The 17,461-nt window shown below is 39.8% G+C and overlaps 2 pseudogenes; both read left to right on the top strand.

The window, feature by feature from the left end:
- The first annotated feature begins 2,757 nt into the window (after positions 1-2,757).
- On the top strand, positions 2,758-6,797 carry LOC149218564 (katanin p80 WD40 repeat-containing subunit B1 homolog KTN80.4 pseudogene; annotated as a pseudogene).
- Positions 6,798-16,434: 9,637 nt separating this feature from the next.
- Positions 16,435-17,129, top strand: LOC149218563 (katanin p80 WD40 repeat-containing subunit B1 homolog KTN80.4 pseudogene; annotated as a pseudogene).
- Positions 17,130-17,461: the final 332 nt, after the last annotated feature.

Raw genomic sequence — 17,461 nt, 5'->3', positions numbered from 1 at the left:
AAGTTTTTTAAGAATGTGAAATTGATGTTTTGGGGAGAAGCAGTTCTTTGTGCAGGTTATATTAGAAATATTTGTCCTTGTTATGTTATCAACAACAAAACTCCTTATGAACTTTGGTATCATAGACTCCCAAATGTTCAACGTTTCAAATTTTTTGGATCTAAATGTATTGTTTTAATTCCTAAGAAACAACGAAATAAATTAGGTGTAAGAATTAAAAAATGTATACTCTTGGTTTATACTAATACTTAAAAATCATACAAGCTTGATGATGAAGAAAATAAGAATTTCATTCTTTCCAAATATGCTATTTTTCTTGAATTAGACAAAGATAATTCCACCATTGATAGGAAACTTACTCATTTGGAGAAATTTGAATCCAAAAGTTCTATTTTGAATTTGATAATGACGTACCACACAGTGAATGGGGGGAGGGGGTTCCAATTCTAGATACGTTTGTGGCTCTTCCATATTTGACTCATGAGGATGTTTATGCTAAATAAAATTTGGAGGACAATATTGTTTCTACAGGGTCGGAAAGTATTCTTGAAAAACTTGTACTCCAGGATGTGGAACCATCACAACCACTTCAATAACTTTTATCAAGATCCACATGTCCTCAAAAAATTCGAAGAAAGTATGATTATTTTGAAATAGGAAGTAATTATAGAGGTGATTCAGGTAACATTGCTCATGACTGTGAATTCAATTATTCTGCAATTAATGTATCTAGTTCTTTTGAAGAAGCTAGTAATTATGGTGAATGGAAGGATGCAATGAAAAATGAATATGATTCACTTATTAAGAATGGAACTTGGAGGTTAGTTGATCCTCCTATAGGTGTGTTGTAGCCACTACAAAACCACCCAAATTTTTGGGCATATTCAAAATTTTGGGTACCCCACCACTCACCCCAAAGCATGATCACACATATGCATAAGGGTTTGTGACAATGCATCATGACAGTAACCCTGTTTTTTCTAGGTCTTCCTCCCCTTGAGTGCATTAAGATTCCTCAAATTTCCATCTCACTCTATTCCCTTGAATCTATAGCTACACCATTTCTTTTGCATAACATAAATTACTTTCAATTCATAATTCTGGTAAGGTGCCAAAATGTTGTGTTGATTTTCGATTTCGAGCACCTTTTGTTTTACTCTTATAATTTAGTTGCAATTTTTTACTGTCACCTCCAGATGAAATTATTTTCATATATTTAATTATTTATCCATTTTTATTGGCAAGGATTTAAATGGAGCATAAGAGAATTTATATGGGCACCACAAGTTCTAAACTCTAACAGGAGTGTCCTTGTTGAGTTTTTGCACCATGGAATACAAAATCAAGGGATTTCCAACCATTAAGGTATTTACTCCTAGAAAGCCCCATTAGACTATCAAGGAGAAAATGATGCAAAACCAACAACCAAATTTGCAATTCAGCAATTGAAAACTGTTGTTAAAGACTAGCTAAATGGGAAGACTGGATCAAATAAGAAAAGTTCATCCAGCTCATAAATAGAGCTTACTTCAAGCGACTTTGATGACATTGTCCTCAAAAGTAAAGATCAATGGCTTGTTGAATGTTATGCTCGTATATTATGGAACAATATTTGCAATGTGAAAGGTAAACAATGCCATGGTTAATGAAGCACATACTTTGAAAGCTGCAATTATAAGACAATGCACGAGGACAACTAACCAACATTCACGTGAAGTGAATTGTTCTTTTAATATATATTTGGGTGGATACTAGGGAAATGTTATAGAGATGCATAATGGGCTGGCTGATCTAAAATTTTTGCGGCATATATCTCATGTTAAAAAAGGTCGATGTCAAGAGAATGCATGGATAGTTCCAACAAAACATTACACGGAATGAGCAGGCTAATGTTTCAAGGATTCAACGTTGAATGTGTCACTTAGATGGTGACTGGAGCTCAATTTCAAGAGGCTTGTCAAAATGTTGTATACTAAGACTATCACACTCCTTAGTGATTCATCCTCAACACACTTTTAATCAAAGAACTTAAAGGGAGTGGCATAGAGTACATACCAAATGAAACTTTTATTAAATTAGAATTGTGCCACGTTCCTGAGTGTTGGAACACACACATATATTTATGGTGATCAATAGACCATGCATAAAGGATCACCACGAAGCCTAGCGAGTCATGAATGACACGTTGTGGGAGTATTCACATAATATGCTATATGGCGGACACAATACGAGCCTTTATGAAAGGTGTGATGATACTACATACATTTAGGTGTCAACAGAATGCATTGGGTGCATACCACATCATAAGGCCCATCTTAGAGAATAATGGAATATGGAGTGCTTTGGCAGTCATTCCACGAAGAAAAATATGCAATGAAGAAACCCACAATGCATTGTAAAATTAGGGCAAGTCGCACACTGCTAACTAAATAATGTAATGCAGCCTGTTGGGTGAGCAAGAACTACGATCTGTCAACAGAGTTGCGACTAGGATGGTCACAAAATCGCAGTTTGAGCTACAACACTCTAGTCCAAAAATGTGATTTGGCCTAATTGTGACTATTGAACCATCTATATGAGTCACATTCCTATCTACGGGTCACAATTTTACTTACTGGTCGTAGTATCCAGCTGTGATCTCTTCCACAATCTCTATTAACGCCTCTCCCCTATAGATGCGACCTATACAAAGGAAGCCATGGGACTTCAAAAAGTGACATGACAGTTTGTAATGACAGTAGTGTTATAGAAGAGCTCATGCAATTACACCACACGTGATCTAGGTGGATGTTCGTGGCCACCCACCTATCCCATTTGGACCCCCACAACTGGCTCTTTCAATTTTTTCAGTTTCCTTAATTACAACACAATTTACTATTTTTAGTAGTTTTCCGCATCCGGAACTTCCGGAGCCGTTTTGAGGCCCTAAATGAAGTTTTTTTGGGAAATCTGAGAGCAACATGGGTCCATGGACCAATTTTTCGCATCCCAAAGTTATAGTTCTTGGATAGATCTTTGTAATGAGTTATTGTACGCGTCAAACAAAGATCGGGTGCCAAAGTTACAACTCCGGGAAGTTGATCTACCAAGTTACCCAAAACGGGGCCCACAATTTGGCGTTTCATTTTCTAGGGTTAGGTTTTGGGATGTTAAGGGTTTTCCATTATTTCTCAATAGTAAAAAGGCCTTTGAGCCTCATTGTAACACAGTTTAGAGGCATGTAGCTACCACATCTCTTCTTAGAGATAAGCTACCACCGCCCTAGTTGGTTTATTTCAAATTCTATTTGTAAGCAGTATTTTACATTAATGAAATCAAATATTATTTCCACTACATCTCTATGTTTATGGTTATCTATTTATTATGTTGTGTTCGTATTTAAATCTGGATCAGTGGTATCAAAGCAGTCTGCTTTTTCTCTATTTTTCTTTGCATGTCCCCAACGAGGTTGGGATATAAGGAGTTAGGGCTTGAACTGATTGAACCTTTACAAGAGAAACCTCGTAAATCCCGATGGCCTCGCATGGCAGATGAAAATAAAAAAGAGGGGGCAGGAGATCCTATCAAAATCTTGCTCAAAGAAGCCCTCTAGCGATAAAGGAACACGATGATGGACAACTTTGCCCAGATCCTTCAGTGACTACCCAGAGGCAATGCATCGGCTTCCAACAGCTACTCTGGAAACACCACACCATTTAAGGTACAAGTTAATTTTGAAATCCCCATCTTCGAGGGTCAAATAGACGCAGATGTCGTAGATAAATGGTTAAATCTACTAGATGGGTATTTTTCTGTTCATGAATTTTAGAGTTGGGAAAAGATTGTCTTCATTATTTTGAAAGTAGCCCCCCACGTCAAAGACTGGTGGGAAACCTACTGCAAGCAGAAGAAAGAAAGTATGGGCTCACTATTTTCAGCCACACCCACTTTGATTCATTTCGGGATGCCGTCAAGGAGTAGTACTACCCTTTCAAAAGCTATGAGGACAAATACATCAAATGGACCACACTGTGGCAGGTAAGGGACCAAGATGTGCCGGAATTCTCAAACATTTTTCATACCCTTCGCACATAGTTGGGTATCAAGGACTCTGAGCTGCATTTGGTACTCAAATACTGTGGCTACCTACACAGATACATCCAGGAAGAGATGGAGTTCCTGAACATCTCCTCGCTTGGCATGGGGTACTGATGCATTGTCAAAATTGAGAAAAAGTTCAAACAGAAAAAGCGAGACTTCGGATCTGCAAATTCAAAGACCAAAGGAGAAAGCCAAGGCAAGGTGACCCAAGACAACACGTCGAAGCCGCAAGAAAAGAACAACACCATGAAGTCAAAGGACACAGGAAAGTGGTGTGAGTTCCAAAAGAATCCCACTCATAACACAAGTGAGCGTTGGACGAAGAAGTCATTGGTGGTCGAGTTGAAGGCTTCAGAATCAGGTGCATGTTCTGACCCTGAGTCAGAACCTGACAAGGGGAATGGCAAAGGGACACAGATCATTGATGCGGAACCCAATGTCATTGTTGCCATTGCCAAGCTCTAGAAGAATGAACCTGAAGATCTATAGGAGGGGGAACGTCTTTTCCACTCACAGATGTGGGTGAAGGGTTCGCCGCTGCAACTCATTAGCGATAGTGGTAGCCAAAAGAACCTCATTTCAGCAGAGGTCGTGAAGCGGTTGGGCCTACCGACTACACCAAACCCGCAATTTTACAGTATCGGGTGGCGTCATGAAGGAGGAGATGTCAAAGTTCGCCAGTAGTGCCGCCTTCCCTACAACATCAAGCCCTTCATAGACGAGGTATTATGTGATGTTACACCTCTGGATGTCTATGATGTACTATTGGGCTAGCCATACTTATGGAGGCGACATGCTGTGTATGAGTCAAGGCCTCATGCTGTAATTATTTCTTTGTGTAATTCATTATACATGATATTGGAGGTGGCCCCACCTACTGCCACCTCTTTGATCACTACCAAGAAAGGCAACAAGTTCATCTCACAGACAAGGAGATTTATTTTTTGTCTGGTTCGCTCCCAATGTATGGGGAAGATTGTCACCACATCCATGAACCCTGTGAAGGGTTCCTCTATGCAGTAGCAGCAGCAAAGGGATATGGTCATGAAAAATCATAGGAACAACTTCTCCTCACCCATAGGGGTACCACACAAGCTTCAGGTGGGCAAAAAATTTTGGTTGCATCTGCAGAAAGAACACCTTACAAGAGCCCATCAAAAGCTCTAACCACTCCGAAATGGTCTTACAACATTACCAAGGCCGTGGGAAACAATTATTTGGAGCATAGCATTCCTCCATTCATTCGCTTGCACCGAGTGTTCAATGTATACCATTGTCGACCATGCTTCCCACCATTACTAGACACATCAGAGATTGCAAAATAGCTCACCAGGGACAAACTTCAGCGGCAACTTCCTCATCTGATGGAGGAACTCAATGCAATGGGGACCATTGCTTCCTAAGGGGGGAGGAATGATCCAAGTGGAAGTTGGTGGCCACCCACCTATCCCATTTTGACCCCCACATCTGTCTCTTTTAGTTTTTCTGTTTCCTTAATTACAACACAGTTTACTATTTTTAGCAGTTTTTCGGGTTCTGAACTTCCGGAGCTGTTTTGAGGCCCTAAACGACGTTTTTTGGGAAATCAGGGAGCAACATGGGTCAATGGATAGATGTTGCTCTTCCAAAAGTTATAGTTCTCGAATAGATCTTCCTAATGAGATATTGTACGCGTCAAACGGAGTTCGGGTGCCAAAGTTATGACCCTGGGAAATTGATGTACCAACTTACCCAAAACGGGGCCCACAATGTGGTGTTTCATATTCTAGGTTAGGCTTTGCAATGTTAAGGGTTTTCCATTGTTTCTCAACAATATATAGGCCTTCAAGCCTCATTATAACACAGTCCAAAGGCATGTAGCCGCCACATCTCTTCTCAGAGATAAGCTACCATCGCCCTAGCTGGTTTATTTCCAATTCTGTTTGTAAGCATATTTCAGTATTTTACATTAATGAAATAAAGTATTATTTCCGCTGCATCTCTATGTTTATGGTTATCTCTATAATTTGTTGTGTTCCTGTTTAAATCCGGATCAACACGTTTACAAGAATTCTTCAAGCTCTGTTGACTAAGTTGTAGGTGATAAGGAGATTTTGGCAAAGGAATGACTTGAAAAGTGTTATTGATTCTATGAGAAAGATGGGAGATCATTCTATATCTGTTGATATTATTAGTATTCTGGTTGAAAGAAGTGGAATCTTCACGTGGAATATTTGCATAGTCGTACTTCCATTGCTCCCTCGGTTACTTCAAAGTGAGATTAACTGGCACCTCACTGTTGCTATGGAAACCATGCTTGTGCTAGGGAAGACTTTTGGTGATGTTACCTGGGCAACCATATCAACATCCCCATCAATTAAAGTTGATATTCAAGTAGAGAAAAGGCTCGAACATTGTAGTTTGTGCTACATTGAACTTGGAAACATCAAGTAGATCCTTGTTCCTTTAATCAGAAGAGTTGGAGTTGTTGCTATGTTTGTGCTATGGAAACCATGCTTGTACTAGGGAAGACTTTTGGTGATGTTACCTGGGCAACCATATCAACATCCCCAACAATTAAAGTTGATCTCTAAGCAGAGAAAAGGCTTGAACGTTGTAGTTTGTGCTACATTGAACTCAGAAACATCAAGTAGATCCTTGTTCCTTTAATCAGAAGAGCTGGAGTTGTTGCTAAGTCTGTGCATGGGTTAAGTTTAGCCTTTCACATCTGCGACTAGACTATCTCCAAGTCGCAAAATCATAGTTATAAGCCTCATTCATGCAGCGAGGATTTGCGACCTGTATGTATTGTGACTTTGCGACCCCTCTCCAAGGTCGCAAAACCACACTTGAAAAATCTCATGATCTCTATGAGCCTCCCTCTTTTGCGACTATGTGACCTTCCTTTAGGTCGCAAGATCGCAACAGAGGCCCCAACACCATGACCTAAAAATGTGACCTAAACTATGTTGTGACTATGCAACCTACCTTGCCTTTACGAAATGTGACGGGAGCAACATTGCAGGTCACAAAGTCGTGTTTCAGGGCTCCAACATTGCTTCCAGAAAATGTGACCTCCATTAAATGGCGACTGTGCGACCTCACCAGATTTGCGACCCAAGGAAAACATATCTAGCTCCTTGCCCATCAAATATGTTTTCTTCGTAATATAAGATAATGAAAGCAGGAGGAATGCACTACTTTCAATGCCTAATTAACTGATCCAAAGGGTTGGATTATACATCGACAAACATACAGTATCAAACAATGCGTTGGGATACATCCCAAAAAGCATATTAAAGGGGTGATACAAAGAATGTTGAGAGCCATTATAAAGGGCTATGGAAGGTCGAGCCATCTTGATGATAGTATCTCAGGGCCATACATTTTTGCCTATTATTATTTGTAATATTTGCTACTTGTTTTATTAAAGTAAACTTATATTGATGATTAATCAATGGTTGTATGTGCTGCAGGGTTGATGTTGTGAAAGAGTTTGTTACTGTAGTTTCCAGAGACATGGAAAAACATCATCCAGTTTTAAAAGCACTATGCCTTTTGACATTGCAAGACAACGAGGTTGCATTCAACACTTGTTCTAAGGATAATAATAGATATATGGATGATAACATGATTGAGGAAGCTTAGAAAAAACCCTGCAAAGGCCACTTGTTTTGACAACACCATTACATGGAAGGGGACTATACAGGGGTCTCAATTAGTTTTTTTCTTTCAAGCAAGTACTTATGCTTTAAATCATTCTTTGTTGAAAAGTATGTACGACCAATGTCATTTGTTTGCAAGTGGAAGGTTTCAATGGAGAAATCTAGGGTTTTTGTATGAAACTGTGCGATTAGGGTGTCAAAAAACAAGCTAGGTTGATCCATGTAGATGCTCGAAGCATTATGTCAACCATGATTGCAGGAACAATAGTAGGCAAATCAATATTAAACACAACAAATGCATCACAACCTTGTTTAGTAGCTCATCTTGACTTCGCAACAACATTAGGGTTTCTAGCAACCCTCTTTTATTGTCCTCACATTTTCTCCTCTATCAATATGTAAATGTTCTCATCATGGTGTGAACAACTATGTTGAGGTCGATTGAGCATGTACTAGGCAGTAGGCATGAGAGAGCAGTGAGGAAGTTCAAGAGTCATGAGGGTAGGTCAAAGGTCATAGTAGGTGAACAATCACCTCACCTCTATAAATGTGCCTTCATGCCACATTGAAATGGACTTTAGCACTTGAGAGGACGCCAATAGATATAGTTGATTGATGCATGAGAGCTAAGGCCACTCAGCTCTTGGTAGCCAGGAGAGTGGGTTTGCAGTAGGGCTAGGGTTTTGACATTGGGAGAAAGTATGAAGAGTCCATGTTCCACTACTAGGTTTTGACCAGTTGCATGATATGTATTTGAAGTTGCAGCAATATTAATAAGATGTTTTCTTTTTCCTTTTGCAATGATTCCCATGCTTACTCATGGTGGTTGTATTAGCTGTCTAGTACCTCACCATAGTTGTATGAGTAGTTTCATATACGCGAGATGTTATGGACTCATACATAGTGGTTGAATGTATGTTTCACTTTAGAATTTGTGTTTACTTGTTCCTTTCCATGTCGGTGACCTATTGTGAACTACTTCACAATTGACCTCCAGCATGTTCCTGTTTATTATGTCCGATGGGGTTTTAGCTCACTAATCGCCCTCATCATTTATCTCTTCTTATCATTGTTGTGACTTGTTTAAACCTGTTTATGCAATTTTTCAATCTTGGTCTGATTTTGTTTCGCTGCCTGAGCACTTCATTCCCACCCCACTTTGGCACCTTCTCATTTGATAACCAAGAGCAGAAAACAATCATGGTTGCAACTCGGCCCACATATCGAATGGGGCTCTTATTCCAAATGGTGTGAAGACTAATTGGGACTTTACACCGATGAGACCCCTTAGATGTTGGCGGTACATTTTGGCTCGTCAACAAATTGGCACTAGAAGGAGGGCTAAATGACAGGTAGAGCCCTTGGAGCTTGGAGTTTAGTCTCATATATATTAATGGCTCCGACTAGAATCTTGCTCCCGAGGTGTTTCTCTGGCTTGTCTATTTTTCTATTTTCCATCCCCGAGGAGCAACTCCATCACTTGTCTCAATTAAAGTTTGATGGTGAGGATGGAACACCTTTAATCAAGGACATTTCTCACTTCCTTAAGTTTTGTGAATCTTTTGACATTGATGATGAAGAGTTTTCTTGTGCGGTTTTCTCCCTCACCCTTGAAGTTCACACCGAGTAATGGTGCCACAAATTACCAGCAATGTCCAATCATTTGTTTGAGCAAGTCGTTGGTAAGCTCCAACAAGAAGTTGATAGGTTCAATTTTCAAGATGTGTTAAAGAGGATAAATGAGCTTAGGATGAAACCTGAGGAATATTTAGAGGATTTTTTTTAAGATATGTGCATCTTCGCTTTGAATTTCCTAAAAGTGATGTCTACTGGGTGTATTTGAATATAAATTTTCAACAACTGGTTCTCGTTTCTTTACAACATTTTCAATTAGAACTATTCCTTTTCAAATGAGTACGGTCATAATTTGCAGATTACAAAGTATCCAGATTCTACTCGTAATCTTGTTTTTGCTATCCCTTTGAATCTGGAACAACCTCAAACCCTTGAGGAAGAGAGTACTGTTTGTGGGATTTCTCATCCTCCTATTGACTTGTTACATAATAATATTCTGGCCATCGATGGTTCAAACATTGAACATTGCTTTCTAGGAAACAAATCTGACGGTCTCATCTCTAAATCCCTCTTTCATTCTTTTGGTTTTGAATCTGAAAATCACATAACATCTGTTCCGATCAAGTACATTCAGCATATGTTGCACTATATCTCAGGATCTCATTCAAATGTGCATGATGGTGTTGGTATTGTCTCAAGTAATGTTGACTTCCTTATCAAATCCACGAAACGTATCTGGCCTATAAATCTATCTTTCTCTTTGGCGATCGTAAATGAGCAGGATGTGAGTCTGGGTCCAATCAGTACTCCTTAATTTGATGTTTTGCATCCATATTACCCTCATTTAGTCTATGGGTCTACTGCATTAGTGGTTCATTCATATCATTCATATATTTATCTTGCTGGCATTGATTGCAATCACGTGCATGGGGGTGAGGTTTCAGAGTCAAAGGATGGAGAGTCTAAATCCCTTATGCCTGATATTTTCCACTTGTAGTCTTTAACACGTGAGGAAGAGGGCCCTACATCTCACCTAGCTCAATTTGGTTCCCTCATTCATCCTGCTTCACCCCCAAGCCCAAAAGAGCCTTATGTATGAGACACCCAACTTGATCAAACATGTGGTTTTAGCAGATTTTCATTTTACTAGAATTATATTTGCTCTTGCCTTTGGTGATTATCCTATCTATCCGTCTGGTTATCCTACAAAGCCACTATAATTTTCTAACCAACCTTTGAAATGTTTAGGGACTCATTAGGAAGTTGAGTCACTTCAGCTTCCGTTGATGGTTAGGTGAGGTTCTCACGTTCTCGATGAGACCCCTGAACCAAGTCAAATTAGGGTTTCTGCACATCACGCTTCTCTCAGCATCATCCCACCAGATGCGAGCTCATCTTGGAAACCCTCTGGTTCGAGCAATGTCTCTCTAAGAACATATTTCCATCACATTTCAACTGATGCACATCAACATCTATATCCTAATTTGTTTGCTAAAGGAAGTGTTCTGGCCACTGTCTCAAATATTTTTGATTGTCTCCCAGTCAATACAATTTGTCAATATGTGCAATCAAATGAAACCTTTCAATCTCCTATATGGAAATGGGCCAATTGTGTGATCTCCCCTTTGGCTAACACTCTTGCAGTTGATTCAGTTCATTCTCGGGAATCTAAAGAGTCTCATTTGTTGAGCTATCGATCTATAAATATTCAAACAATGAATCCCATCGACAATATTTTCACTGATAGGTGTCCGTTCACAACCAACAATAACCATATACACCCGTCTAAAAATCTTTCAAAGCTACCAATATTAGATGGTGTGTCATTTGAAGGTTCAGAGTTTAGCTAGGACAATGAGGCACTTCAACTTCCACTGCTGGTTATGTTAGGTCCTCACGTCCTTAACGCAGTTCATGAAAAATTTCAAACTAGGGTTTTTGAAATTAGGGTTTATGTGTTTGAATCCTTAGGGATCTGAGTTACACCCAACAGAGGCCCCACTTTTTAGGGTTATCAGGTTGATCATCTTCTACATCATGATAGGGTGGCTTATTGCATTAATGTGGCATATTCCTTTACTAGCCGACAACATCTTGCCTTGCATTGGATTTAGGGTTAAGCATAAACGAATGTATGTTATGGCTGGATGACTATAAATCTCATGCTTCTGGTTCGGTTTACCAGGATTGGGTTGCAGTTTGTCTTGAAAGGTCTTCTCTGACATGTTTCCCTATAAGTGGACAAGGTGTTCTTTCTGTTGTGCATGATTTATAGGTAAACATGCTATCTTTTTCACAACTCTTCCCACAAATTCTAATTTCTCTCATATTTGTTTTTACAAGTTGGGAACTCCTGTTGTGGCTGCATTGGAAGTTTGATTTCACATAACCCAATCTATGCTTTGGTTAATTTAGGATTTAAGGTTTAGACTAGTTAGGCTTTAGCTTTACTTATTACTTGACTTATTAGAATTTTCTTATGATTTAAATTTGTCATGTTTCATTTTCTTTACTATAGGTAGTTAGTTCCCTGCTTGTTTCTTCTACACTCATGTCCTTGCATTTGTTTGTTGTTGAATTGCATTTATGAAATCTCTGCATACGCATTGCATTGGTCCTTTAATGGAAATTAGTTGATCTCTTCTACACATAGCATTACATTGGGTCATTAACCGTGGCTGTTGCATTGCATCATACACTTGCCTTCTCGCTTGGCACACACTCACCTTTGACCTAACCTGGAATTTTCACCTATGTTGCATGTCGCTGCATGAGCCTTCATGAACCTGAAGATTCCAAAGTTGTGGGTCCATGAATAGCTTTCTCACACCTTTGGCTCTTACTCCAAGTGCATTGCTTCGACCTCTTCACACCGGTTTGTAAACCCTAGGAGAGTTTCCTGGTCACCTGGCCCTAGAACTAAAACCCTAGCCCTATGATTGTGTGAAGATGTGATGGTTACGCCAATAGGTAGCCTCTCTTAGAGCCAGTCATCAAATTTGCATCTTGAATATCTCTCCTACGAGTCAAATTTATTAACAGAGAAAATATGAACAAAATGCTCATGGGGAAGCCTAATCTATTTAAATGACCTATTCCCATAACCTAAACCTAGTGCCCAATGTGGTCTTGACTGTTTTAATGACCGGTGTTCTTTTTTACTTGCTGACTACAAATGAGATGTGAAATCTTGAAATTAGGGCAAACCTAAATCAAGATATCTCTTAGTTTATGTCAAATAAGAAACAACCTCTCTTACTTGTAAAATAAGTCGGGATCCCTCATCCACATTGGCGCAATGAATGCCCAAAAATAAGTGCAAATTCGCAGGTAAAATAAAATGAAACCAAATAAAGGATAAAGGATCAAGAAAGGTTGCATGCACAGAGAGGTAATGCAATGACTCCACCGAGGTACTGACTAGGCTCGCTGGCAGTGAAGCAACATTTGTTATTTCTTGAAGTGACTCCACCGCAGTACTGTCCAAGCCCGCTGGTAGTGGAGCAACACCATAAACATACTTTTAAAATTATAAATACAATAAGCCCTCTACCCTGTTCTTTGCATCATCATCAACTATCGGCATGTGTGAACTGTCAATGGGGTGTTTACTGACTAGCAAGACCTAGCTGAGGCACGAGGGAAGGCATATATGCAAAGGTCGTGGCCATGCAAGAGGTACCCATAGCGTTTGTTCAATATTCCCTTGCATCATTATTCGCACTCGGACTACTACAGGGGTGTTGACAGAGATACTGGATTCTACCAGTGGTTCGCCAATTGTTGTAGCCACTACAACACCACCCAAATTTTTGGGCATATTCAAAATTTTGGGTACCCCACCACTCACCTCGAAGCATGATCACACATATGCATAAGGGTTTGTGATAATGCATCATGACAGTAACCCTGCTTTGTCTTGGTCCTCCTCCCCTCGAGTGCATTAAGATTCCTCAAATTTCCATCTTACTCTGCGCCCTTGAATCTATAGCTGCACCATTGCTTTTGCATCACATAAATTACTTGCAATTCATAAGTCCGGTAAGGTGCCTAAATGTTGTGTTGATTTTTGGTTTCGAGCACCTCTTGTTTTACTCGTATAATTTAGTTGCAATTTTTTACTATCACCTCCAGATGAAATTATTTTCATAGTTTTAATTATTTATCCATTTTTCTTTGCAGGGATTTAAATGGAGCATAAGAGATATTGTATGGGCACCACAGGTTCTAAACTCTGACAAGAGTGTCCTTGTTGAGTTTTTTCACCATGGAATACAGAATCAAGGGATTTCCAACCATTAAGGTATTTACTCCTGGAAATCCCCCATTAGACTATCAAGGAGAAAACGATGCAAAACCAACAACCGAATTTGCAATTCAGCAGTTGAAAACTATTGTTAAAGACCGGCTAAATGGGAAGACTGGATCAAATAAGAAAAGTTCATCCAACTCATAAATAGAGCTCACTTCAAGCGACTTTGATGACATTGTCCTCAAAAGTAAAGATCAATGGCTTGTTGAATGTTATGCTCATATATTATGGAACAATATTTGCAATGCGAAAGGTAAACAATGCCATGGTTAATGAAGCACATACTTTGAAAGCTGCAATTATAAGACAACGCATGGGGACAACTAACCAACATTCACGTGAAGTGAATTGTTCTTTTAATATATATTTGGGTGGATACCAAGGAGATGTTAGGGAGATTCATAATGGACTGACTAATCGAAAATTGTTGTTGCATATATCTCATGTTAGAAAAGGTCGATGTCAAGAGAATGCATGGATAGTGCCAACAAAACATTACATGGAATGAGTGAGCTAATGTTTCAATGATACAATGTTGAATTTGTTGCTTAGATGGTGACTGGAGCTCAACAACAAGAGGCCTGTCAAAATGTTGTATACTAAGACTATCACACTCCTTGATTCATTCTCAATACACTATTAATCAAAGAACATAAAGGGAGTGGCATTAAATACATACCAAATGACACTTTTATTAAATTAGAATCGTGCCACGTGCCCGAGTACTAGAACACACACATATATTAATGGCTATTGATAAACCATGCATAAAGGATCACCACAAAGCCTAGCAAGTCATGAATGACACATTGTGGGACTATACACATAATATGCCATATGTGTTGAAAATAATACTGAGAGGGGGAGGGTGAATCAGTATTATCTAATTCTTTTAATAAATCTTCCTTATTTGTTCTTTGAATTATTTTTGCATGTCAGTACCATAATGATCATGAACAAAGAAAACAGATAGTCACACCAAAGAACACAAGATGTAAGGTGGAAACCCAATGTGGGTGAAAACCACCTGCTGCAATATGTCTCTATCTTCTTTCAAATTAGAAACTCCTTTTACAATGGTTTTTTACTGGTGCAGTCCTTTACCAGTACGTAGGCTGCAACCTGCAGAGAGCTACAACTCTCTCTCTCGTTTTCCAGTCTCTCCTGGAAGGACCACTTTTCATAAATTTTCAAACTAGATCCATAAGCATCAAATGATCATCAAGTATAAGAAAATCACCCAGTCAACTGTAGTAACCAGATCAATAATAATAGAACCAAACCCAGAACACTTTATCAACAAAAAAATATAGCCAAACAAAATGTCTTAAGACAAATACGCAGTTCTTCTTTCTCTGGTCTACGTGTGTACGCACCTCACCTTCTGCTCCCCTTCATATACCCGTAGAGACCCTTCTACCACACTGCATGTCTACGCACTATTTCTTCAACCGCGCTGCTTACTGTTACTGCAGGTATGCACCCAGAGACACTACTACGCCGCGTACTGTTGCTGCAGGTATGCGCCCATAGATACTCTCGCGCTGCGTATAGTTACTGTGTGTACGCACCTGAACCTTCGTCGCTCTGCGTACCCATGCAGGTCTCCTGTTTCTGCTGTGCGTACCCACGTAGATCTCCTGTTTCTTCTCTGCGTACCTACGCAGTTCTTCTGTTTCTGCTCTACGTACCCACGCAGATCTTCTGTTTCTGCTCTGCGTACCCACGCCGTTCTCCTGTTAAACACCTGCGTACTTCTGATTACGGCTGAATAGGCAGTCCACCAGAGTGGCACAGATGCTCAGATGCCCAGATCTGATCATGCGCTCGACAGATCACAGATTCACTTTCAACTTCATATAGATCAAGCTTTTAAGACCATAACCCAATATTTCAGATCTTAAGATATTCAATTGCAAAAGATGCTTAGCCAAGTGATCTCCTTTGCTTTATATAGGCAAGCTCCTCCGAAAATCATGGATCAATACCATGAGCCAAAACCATAGAAACACAAATACCGTCAGCTAGTTAAACATAAGAAAACCCCACGTGTGCTTTTCTTTGCCTTGAAATGTGTGCACTGGGGTACGCACCTCCTGGACGGCTTATCTGCGTATCAGGCCGCGGTCCTTTCACGGTGTACCTGTGGGTACGCACTTTCTGAACTGATCTCATGCGTACTTCTTAATTTTCAATATATTGAGAGCCTTGCCATGGGGGTTGTCATCAAGTACAACACCTGTAACATATAGCCATACCAGAAACATAATGCCAACAATATGGTGGGCACAATGTGAACCTTTATGAAAGGCGTGATGATACTACATACATTTAGGTGTCAAACGAGCACATTCGGTGCATACCACATCATAATCCCCATCTCAACGAATAATGGAATATGGAGTGCATTGGCAATCATTCCACGAAGAAAACTAAGCAATGGAGGAACCCATGATGCATTGGAAAATTAGGGCAAGTCACACTCTGCTAACCAAATAAGGTAATGTGACCTATTGGGTGAGCAAGAACTGCGATCTCTCAATAGATTTGCGACTAGGCTGGTCACAAAATCGCAGTTTGAGCTACAACACTCTAGTTCGAAAATGTGACCTGGCCTAATTGCGACTATTCGACCATCTATATGAGTCACATTCCTATCTATGGGTCACAATTCTACTTACTAGTTGCAGTATCCAGCTGTGATCTCTCCCACAGTCTCTATTAATGTCTCTCCCCTACATATGCGACCTATACAAAGGAAGCCATGGGACTTCAGAAAGCGACATGACAGTTTGTAATGACAGTAGTGTTATAGAAGAGCTCATGCAATGACACCACACGTTTACAAGCATTCTTCAAGCTCGCTTGACTAAGTTGCAGGTGATAAGGAGATTTTGGCAAAGGAATGACTTGAAAAGTGCTATTGATGCTATGAGAAAGATGGGAGATCATTCTATATCTGTTGATATTATTAGTATTCTGGTTGAAAGAAGTGGAATCTTCACACAGAATATTTGCATAGTCGTACTTCCATTGCTCCCTCGGTTACTTCAAAGTGGGATTAACTACCACCTCACTATTACTATGGAAACCATGCTTGTGCTAGGGAATACTTTTGGTGATGTTACCTAAGAAACCATATCGACATCCCCATCAATTAAAGTTGACCTTTGAGCAGAGAAAAGGCTCGAACGTTGTAGTTTGTGCTATATTGAACTTAGAAACATCAAGAAAATCATTGTTACTTTAATCAGAAGAGCTAGAGTTGTTGCTATGTTTGTGCTATGGAAACCTTGCTTGTACTAGGGAAGACTTTTGGTGATGTTACCTAGGCAACCATATCAGCATCCCCAACAATTAAAGTTGATCTCTGAGTAGAGAAAAGGCTTGAACATTGTAGTCTGTGCTACATTGAACTTAGAAACATCAAGTAGATCCTTGTTCCTTTAATCAGAAGAGCTGGAGTTGTTGCTAAGTCTATGCATGGGTTAAGTTTAGCCCTTCACATCTGTGACTAGACTATCTCCAAGTCGCAAAATTGTAGTTATAAGCCTCATTCATGCAGCGAGGATTTGCGACCTATATGTATTGCGACTCTGCGACCCCTCTCCAAGGTCACAAAACCACACTTGAAAAATCTCATGATCTCTGTGAGCCTCCCTCTTTTGCGACTATGTGACCTTCCTTTAGGTTGCAAGATTGCAATAGAGGCCCCAACACCATGACCTGAAAATGCGACCCGAACTACGTTGTGACTATGCAACCTACCTTGCCTATACGAAATGTGATAGGAGAAACATTGTAGGTCGCAAAGTCGCATTTCAGGGCTCCAACATTGCTTCCAAAAAAG

The sequence above is a fragment of the Pinus tabuliformis genome, chromosome Q (genome assembly GCF_031772625.1).
Source record: "Pinus tabuliformis cultivar Carrire ecotype Pingquan chromosome Q, CPIR1, whole genome shotgun sequence".
In the NCBI taxonomy this organism is placed as follows: Eukaryota; Viridiplantae; Streptophyta; class Pinopsida; order Pinales; family Pinaceae; genus Pinus; species Pinus tabuliformis.
Note: the sequence above shows the minus strand (reverse complement) of the source record. Positions and strands in the feature narration are given on the sequence as shown.